At 37.9% G+C, this 7,545-nt stretch overlaps 1 protein-coding gene across 11 annotated transcripts in view; it reads left to right on the top strand.

The window, feature by feature from the left end:
* The first annotated feature begins 10 nt into the window (after positions 1-10).
* Positions 11-7,545, top strand: part of DNASE1 (deoxyribonuclease 1) — a 56,250-nt gene continuing 48,715 nt past the window's right edge. For 6 of the 11 annotated variants that reach the window (XM_016166566.2, XM_016166567.2, XM_016166565.2 and 3 more), the window contains exon 1: positions 12-149. The gene's annotated coding sequence lies outside the window, so the exon portion shown is untranslated. Of the gene's footprint in view, positions 150-7,545 lie in introns of all 11 variants that reach the window. The other 5 variants (XM_036226128.1, XM_036226129.1, XM_036226130.1 and 2 more) reach the window with 2 other exon arrangements.

Here is a 7,545-nt window from a genome sequence, read left to right as displayed (position 1 = left end):
CGGACGCGCGTTGAGCGGTTTCCGGAGGGCGTGAGGCGGGCCGGGCCGCGGCGGGGCGAGGCTGAGCGGAGCTTGGCGTCACAGGGTGGCGGTGGCGGCTAGAGCACCGGTGCCTGGCAAAGTCTATTAAATGTTGAAGAAGAGCTGGGGTGAGTTGAGGGCGCCGCCTCAGTTTTAAGTTGAAATTTGGGTCCAGTACGGTTCATACAGGAAGTATTTGCGGATTCGGTGGTGGCCCTCGAGCGCACCTGACTGAGGAGCTCGAGTAAACCGAAGGAGAGGGGTTTGGAGACCTACCAGATGCGTCCCGACCGACCGAGCGGGAGAGCCTCGTTTCTGAATAGTGTAGCAAACAGTTGGAGGCCTGGAGGTCGGGAGCTCTACCCTGGAGGGTCAGTGCGTGCCGAGGCTGAAGTGATGATACCGATTGTTTCCAGCCTGGCTGGAGGGATTCACAACGGTCCAAAATTTGAGGGAGTTTATAAATTATATTAAGTGGTCGAACTTCAATCTGGGGTCATTGGGAGCTATTGAAGATTTAGTTTTTATTTTATTTTATTTTTGAGCTATTCAATATTTTATTATGAAATAGGCTTTGTGTTTTTGCCCAACTGTGGCTTAAAGTAAGTGTTCTGAGCACGTTTAAGGTATGCTAGGCTAAGTTATGATATTCAGTTAAGTGTATTAAATGCACTTTCAACTTAAGATGTTGTCAATTTACGATGGTTTTATAGGGATATAACCCCATCGTTAAGTGGAGGAACATCTGTATTTTAAGTCCTGCTCATGCTGTTTAAGCTAGTAAGTAGTCTCCAAATTAATAGCCTGCAAAAAATTGTTTTGAAGCCTTAGAATTGTATTGGTTTGGCCCATAGTGACCAAAAGATGATTCATATATATGATCAGGTTACAGTTATGGAGGCTACAAGTCCAGGATCATGGTGCCAGCATGGTATTGTTCTGGTGAGAGTTATTGTTATGGCGCGTTCAAATCTAAGACCCATGGAGCCAATTGAGATTAATTAAGAGCCTTTATTAGCCGGCCGGAGACTGATTCTCCCCACTAGAGAATCAGCCTTCATTAGCCAGCTGACGACTTACCCTCCCCACTAGAGAGTCAGCCCGGAGCCTCCGGAGGAGGCAGCTTATAAAGCCCAAAACTACGTCCTGATTGGCCTTGATCAAGCAAGCAAGCAGATTACAAAAGCAAAAGTTAGCTGTTAGCGTCTATCTAGCACAAAGAAGTGTGGTTTCTGGTGGACAGCTATGTTATCTGTACTTCAGCGGCAATATTGTTTTATTTTTCTTCTTGGGAGCCTTGGAGCTATTTACTCCTAGGCAGCTGGCACCTGGAGATATCACTCTCTCCCCTGTGCTTGGGGCTGACTTACTGAGGAATTGATACCAATAACCGTAACAACATGTTTTCCAAAGTAGTAACGGCCGAATAAAGAGGGGAGATGTGAACAAGGAAGATGTTATTGAAATGCATTTTTTACACCGTTACATTATCTTCTGGGTTGCAGAGGGCCACCTTCTCGTTGTATCTTTGCATAGTGGAAGAGATTTTGCTTTTAAAGGTTGTTTTAGTTGTATCGTAAAAATGAATCTGGAGAGGCAAGACTGGGTGCCCATTAGGAGGCTGCTATAATGTAGGTGAGTTTAGGAGTTAGAGTGGAGAGCATGTTAAAGTATTAAAGCGTTTGAATTATTGTGACCTAATTATTTGTTAGAATTTGTAGGTTTCTGACCCAAACACCTGAGTTGAATGTGGTTCCAAGTACCAAAATAATGGAATATAGGAAGAGTAGGTTCGGAGGGAAGATAATACATATAGATTTTAAAATATGTATATATATAATTCATGTATAAAATTCACCTTTTTAAAGTGTAAGGTTCAGTAGTTTGTAGTACATTCACAAAGTTGTGTAACTGTCATTACTAATTCCAGAACATTTTCTAACCCCAGAAAGAAATCTTGTACCCAATAGCCTTCACTCCCCATTCCCCCTTACTCTATCCCTTGGCTATCACTAGTGTACTTTCTGTTTCTATGGATTTGCCTATTTTGTATATTTTATGCAAGTGGATTTATACAATATGTGGCCTTTTCTGTGTGTCTCTTAACTGTTTTTAAAGTTCATCCTTGTTATAACTTGAATAGGTTAACTTCTTTTAATAGCTGAATAGTATTCCCTTGTATGGTTATACCACTTTTTGTTTATCAGTTGTTGGACTTTGGGGCCGTTTCTACTTTTTGGCTATTATAAATAATGCTACTGTGAACATTCATGTACAAGTTTTGTATTTTTACTTCTCTTTGATATATACCTAGGAGTATAAGTGCTGGGTCATACTACATTTAGTTCTGAGTCTTGAGTGTCAAATGCTAATAGAACTTCTAAGAGCTTTTTCTGTATGAAGGAGTTTAGGAGCTGTTACTTTATTTTGGAAACCTAAGTTAGTTTGTAATATAGTTTCCAATTGGATCAGTTAAATAGACAGCACAAGAGGTAGACTTGTGTCTACAGTGGTAGACAGCACAGAGGCATGGGTGGGGTGGGATGTCTCATTTGTACTGGAGGAATTTTAATTTATGCAAGTGACTGAGTGACAGCATGGAGAGGCCAGTGCCATTGAAAGGAGAATATTACATTTCCAGAGAGAAGAGGGCATGCCGCACTACACAGAAGGTTTTCGTCAGGAGCTAGAAGCAGGAGCAAGGGGAAAGCTTAGGTCAGAATCTTTGTTCCTTGAAAAAGGTAAGGCAGGGCTCCTTAGGCCTTTTAGGACTGGCTAGTTTGAATGATTCTGGTAGACTTTGGGCTATAGGAGTGGTTTCTGGTACCTGGCCCTAGCATGATTTAGGGCAAGGGCAATATTGGCTTGGTTCGTGAGAGTTAAAATGAGTTGATTGCTTTGCATATGAGAGGCTGCTCCCAAGTAAGTTGATTTCTGCCTTTAGGACTTAGCTAGCCCTGGGAAGGGCGGTATTTACCAGCAAGATTTTAAAGATGTCGAAACATCATTAGATAGAGAAAAATGTTTAAAAACTTGATTAATTTACAAGGACATAGCTGGGATGATGTGAAGGACAATTGTAGATGTGGCACTTATTTTTCTTTAGTAAGATTGAACACGAGGGGCCTGAGTGCAGTTTAGGACTTAAATCTCTTAAAGGCCCAAAGAAGAACCACCACCCCTGCAATGTGGCCATGCATTATTATTCTTTTAAGTGAAAAGAGTTAGCTGAAGTATAATTTAGAGGAGTATTTCTTAAACCTTGGATTTTCAAATGAATTGCTTATGGAATATTTTAAATTGGAAATGCTTGGATACCACCCTTAGACCCGCTAAATAAAATTTGCTAAATAAAATTTGAGCAGAGTTTCCAACCTATATCTTTTGAAAGTTTCACAGATGATTTTGCTTGGCCTGTAGATTAGAGACTGATGGTCAGCACCTACTGAGCAAATCTTGTAGGCTAAGTACAAAAGAAATGCCAAAAACTGGGTGAGGGGTAATTGGGATTTAGAGTTAGAACGCGGTTCCTCTCTTCAAGGAACAAAGTTCTGGGGCAGCTTTCTCTTTGACCCAGGTTCAGTCTCCTTGACCTGGACCTCGTTGTGATTTATCTCCAGCAGAAGCTCTGAGGTTCACTCTCTTCTGCTGGAACTTGGCAAAAGTTAACTAGTGTGACTAAGCTAAGGGACAGTGTCTATAAACAATGTTATGAGGTCCATGTTATTTCAATGGAAATTGAAATTAAGTGTCCCCTGCCAGCATTTGTGGCAGAACTGCATTGCCAAAACCCTTAAGCTAGAGACATGAAAGAATGTTTAATTTATTAAAAGGTCAGTATTGTGCTAAGTTTGATAAACCTTCCAAGATTTATCAGAAAGAGAAAATGGATGTAAAAGAGCGTGGAAAAATTAAGACACAACGTATTCTGAGTAGAGGCTCTGTTTTCCAAGCCCATAGGAGTATATCATTTTTGGGTCCAGGGGAAACAAGCAAAGGTTCAGTATGCTATGATTATCACTCCCATCTTCTCCTGGAATATTTCCTTTTTGAAAACATTTGAATCTTCCATTGAGCTAATGTTTTAAACAGTTCTGTACAAGAAGTGCAAGGCCTTTGTCCCAGGTCTGTGGTTTGGTTATAAATCACAAAACCAAACCTATCCAGCTCCCTCTCATTTATCTTGGCAGGGATTGGGGAGAGGGCAGATTCAACAAGGGAAGAGTTGTCTGTTTTCCTAATGTTTTGGTCACGCAAACTTTTATTTACTGTTGTATGATTTTGTTTCCTACATGGCCTAAATTGTTGAAATCGAGAGAGGAAATAACTTTCACATGGCAAAGTGTGCAGAACTCATTTTCACTTATGCTGCATTTCTCTCTGCCTACCACTACTGCCTTTTGTGTCATATGGTTCTGTTAATTTTGCTAGATGCGTTTAAGGGGAGATTCCATGCAGATGTACTGGCCTCAACTAAAAAGCATTTTTCCCTAGTAAAGTTTATGATGGCACTCATAATTTTGATGTTAAAATTAAGTCATTTTCTGCTTAAGATTGTAAAGATGGCCATACTCACCCAGGTGATCTACAGATTGAGTATAATCCTCATCAAAATTCCAATAGCCCCCCCTTTTATTTTTGCAAAAATGAAAAAAAAAAACAACTGACCTTAAAATTCATGAGACCAAAATGAGCCAAAATAATCTTGAAAAAGAACAAAGTTGGAGTATGCACACTTCTGATTTCAAAACTTACTACAAAGCTACAGTAATCAAGACTGTGCTACTGGCTTAAGACTAGACATATACATCATGGAATAGAATTGAGAGTTCAGAAATAAACCCATACATTCATGGGCAGTTGATTTTTGACAAGAATGCCAAGACCATTTAATAGGGAAAGAATAATCTCTTGAATGCATGGTGCTGGGGTGACCTTGGATTTGATAATGAATTCTAGATATGACACAAAAAGCACAGGAAAGCAACAAAAGAAAAAACAGGTTAATTGAACTTGATTTGAATTTAAAACTTTTGTGCGTCAAAGGATAATAAGAGGGAAATACAGTCTACAGAATGAGAGAAAATATTTGAAAGTTGTATGTCTGATAGGGATCAAGTATGCACAGGATACAGAGAACTGTTACAATTCAACAACAAAAAGACAACCCAATTAGAAAATAGGCAAAGGACTTGAATAGACATTTCTTCAAAAAAGATACACAGATGGCTAACAAACACATAAAAAGATGCTCAACATCATTAGTCTTAGAAAAATGCAAATCAAAACTATAATAAGATACCATTTCAATCCACTAGGACAACCATTAAAAAAAAAAAAAAAAAAAAGCCCTCCAGACCCCCAAAACAAAAGGTAAGTGTTGGCAAGGTTGTGGAGAAATTAGAACCCTCATACTTTGCTAGAAGTTCTTAATAGTGTAGCTGCTGTGGAAAACAGTTTGGTGGTTCAACAAACCTAGTAATTCTTTCCTAGGTATTTGCCCAAAACAATTGAAAAACAGTTATTCAAGCAAAAACTTGTACTCTCACTCAAAATAACCCAAATGAAGACGAAACTCAGTGGATGAATGGATAAACAAAATGTAGTATACGCAATCCATGTTACAATATATGTTTGCTTATTTTTAATGGTTATACTAATGGGTCTTTTATTTTTAAAAGTTTACCGGTTCCATTTACTGCCCCACTAAGTATTTCATTGGGTCAGCAAGTTGGTTATAAATATAAGGAAAATTCATGAGTATGGCTTTCCTTTCAAAAAGTTCACATTTCATACTTAATACATCATGTCACATTCACTTAGTCATATCATTTATCACATCATTTAGTCACATTCACATGATTGGGTAAAACCATTTTCTGAGATTGAAAAGCTCTGTATGGTTAGGAAAAGAACCTTTTAATTTCGAACTGGCCCCAAATAAATACTGAATTTTACCTCTAGGAAGAAAAGAACAGTTATAAGTTGTGTCCTAGGCACTTTTTTTGGTTTTTTACATCCATTATCTCCTTTAATTCTCAGAAAAGCCCTATGAGGTAAATATTGTACTCATTTATAAGTGAGAAGTTAGCTCAGGGTAAATAATTTGACATGGTCACAAAGCTAATAAAACAGCCAGGACTCAGCCTCGATCTATCTAAGTACAAATTGATTGCCTCACCAAATTATCCTCTTTCCCCAGATTCCAGGGAATCTGAGGTTTACATTTTGGGCATTGGCAACTACTGCATCTTTTCTTTAACCTTAATAGGAACTTCTAGTCAATCGAGCACTTTGCCTTCTCTTCACATTCTTATGCAGCTTGTGGCCTGTAATATTCCTTGCAGTACTCTACCTTAGTCCCCTTAGTTTAGTTTTGTCCATTAAGAAAAATTAATATACCTTTCAAGTCTCTTAATCTACATGTATCTCCTCAATCTCTTTATTTTCCTTATATCTGCTGAAAGACAATAGCAGGTTCATTTGTAGCATTTCTACAGTTTGGATTTTGCTTATTATCATATTTGTAGTACAGTAGTGAGCAGTAGTATAGTTTGACATGTTCCTCTGTCCTCTGTAATTCTTGCGAATTTATAGCTAAATCCAGAGGCTTTATTTAACTAGGATTTAATCCTTTTGTCAAAACTATAGGTAGTGATGTATTCATTTATCAGGAGGCATATAATGTCTGGTTTTTGGTTTTTTTTTTTTTTTATAATGCTAGCAGCCATCAATGTTAAGTGCCTAGATCTATTTGCTGGAGATCGTGTAAAAGATATAATTTTATTTTTATACATTAGCTGGCCACACTTCCCCTTATACTATTAAGTTACTGTGTATAGTTCATAAAGGAAAAGCAGGATAAAGCTTTAATTCTTTCTTTTATCCAGTTTTCAAAGTAATGAATTGGTTTTCTGTCATCTCCAGAAGGTGACCAATTAGTTTTCTTTTTAAAATATCATTATCATCTCATGGATTTAAATTATTTGATGGTTTTCAGTTCATTGAAGTTACTATCCTTATTGAAGCTCAAATGATCCCATCTTTGGTCAGTGAGAACCTCCTTAACTTGACTCTCAAGTCCTTTTGACACGGTCCTAATAATCATTGGTAGCTTCCTTGATATCTGGTGTAGGGGAGGCATACTTTTATTACCTTTACCCTCTTAGGGTTCTTTTCGTCTGGGCCGAAGAATTAAATTGACATAAGACAGAGCAACAGGAGAAAAGCATACACATTTATTTAATGCAAATTTATGTAACAGAGTAGCCTTCATAGGGAATGAAGACCCAAAGGGATTATGAAACTTACTTACTGTTATATTAGGTTGAATGGAGAGTGGCAGTTGTGAGAAAATGACTAAACTATGGGAAAATAAAAGAAAGAAAATTATTTTTAACAAGGTCGATTTATATAGAATTCTCTCAGTTTCAGCTTCTCATTCTTTATAATAAGAACGTTACTTTTCTTGTGTAGGGAGGACTTCTCTCATATGGAAATTTCATCTTTTGAGGAAAAGAAGAA

Source organism: Rousettus aegyptiacus, unplaced genomic scaffold (assembly GCF_014176215.1).
Source record: "Rousettus aegyptiacus isolate mRouAeg1 unplaced genomic scaffold, mRouAeg1.p scaffold_m13_p_8, whole genome shotgun sequence".
In the NCBI taxonomy this organism is placed as follows: Eukaryota; Metazoa; Chordata; class Mammalia; order Chiroptera; family Pteropodidae; genus Rousettus; species Rousettus aegyptiacus.
Note: the sequence above shows the minus strand (reverse complement) of the source record. Positions and strands in the feature narration are given on the sequence as shown.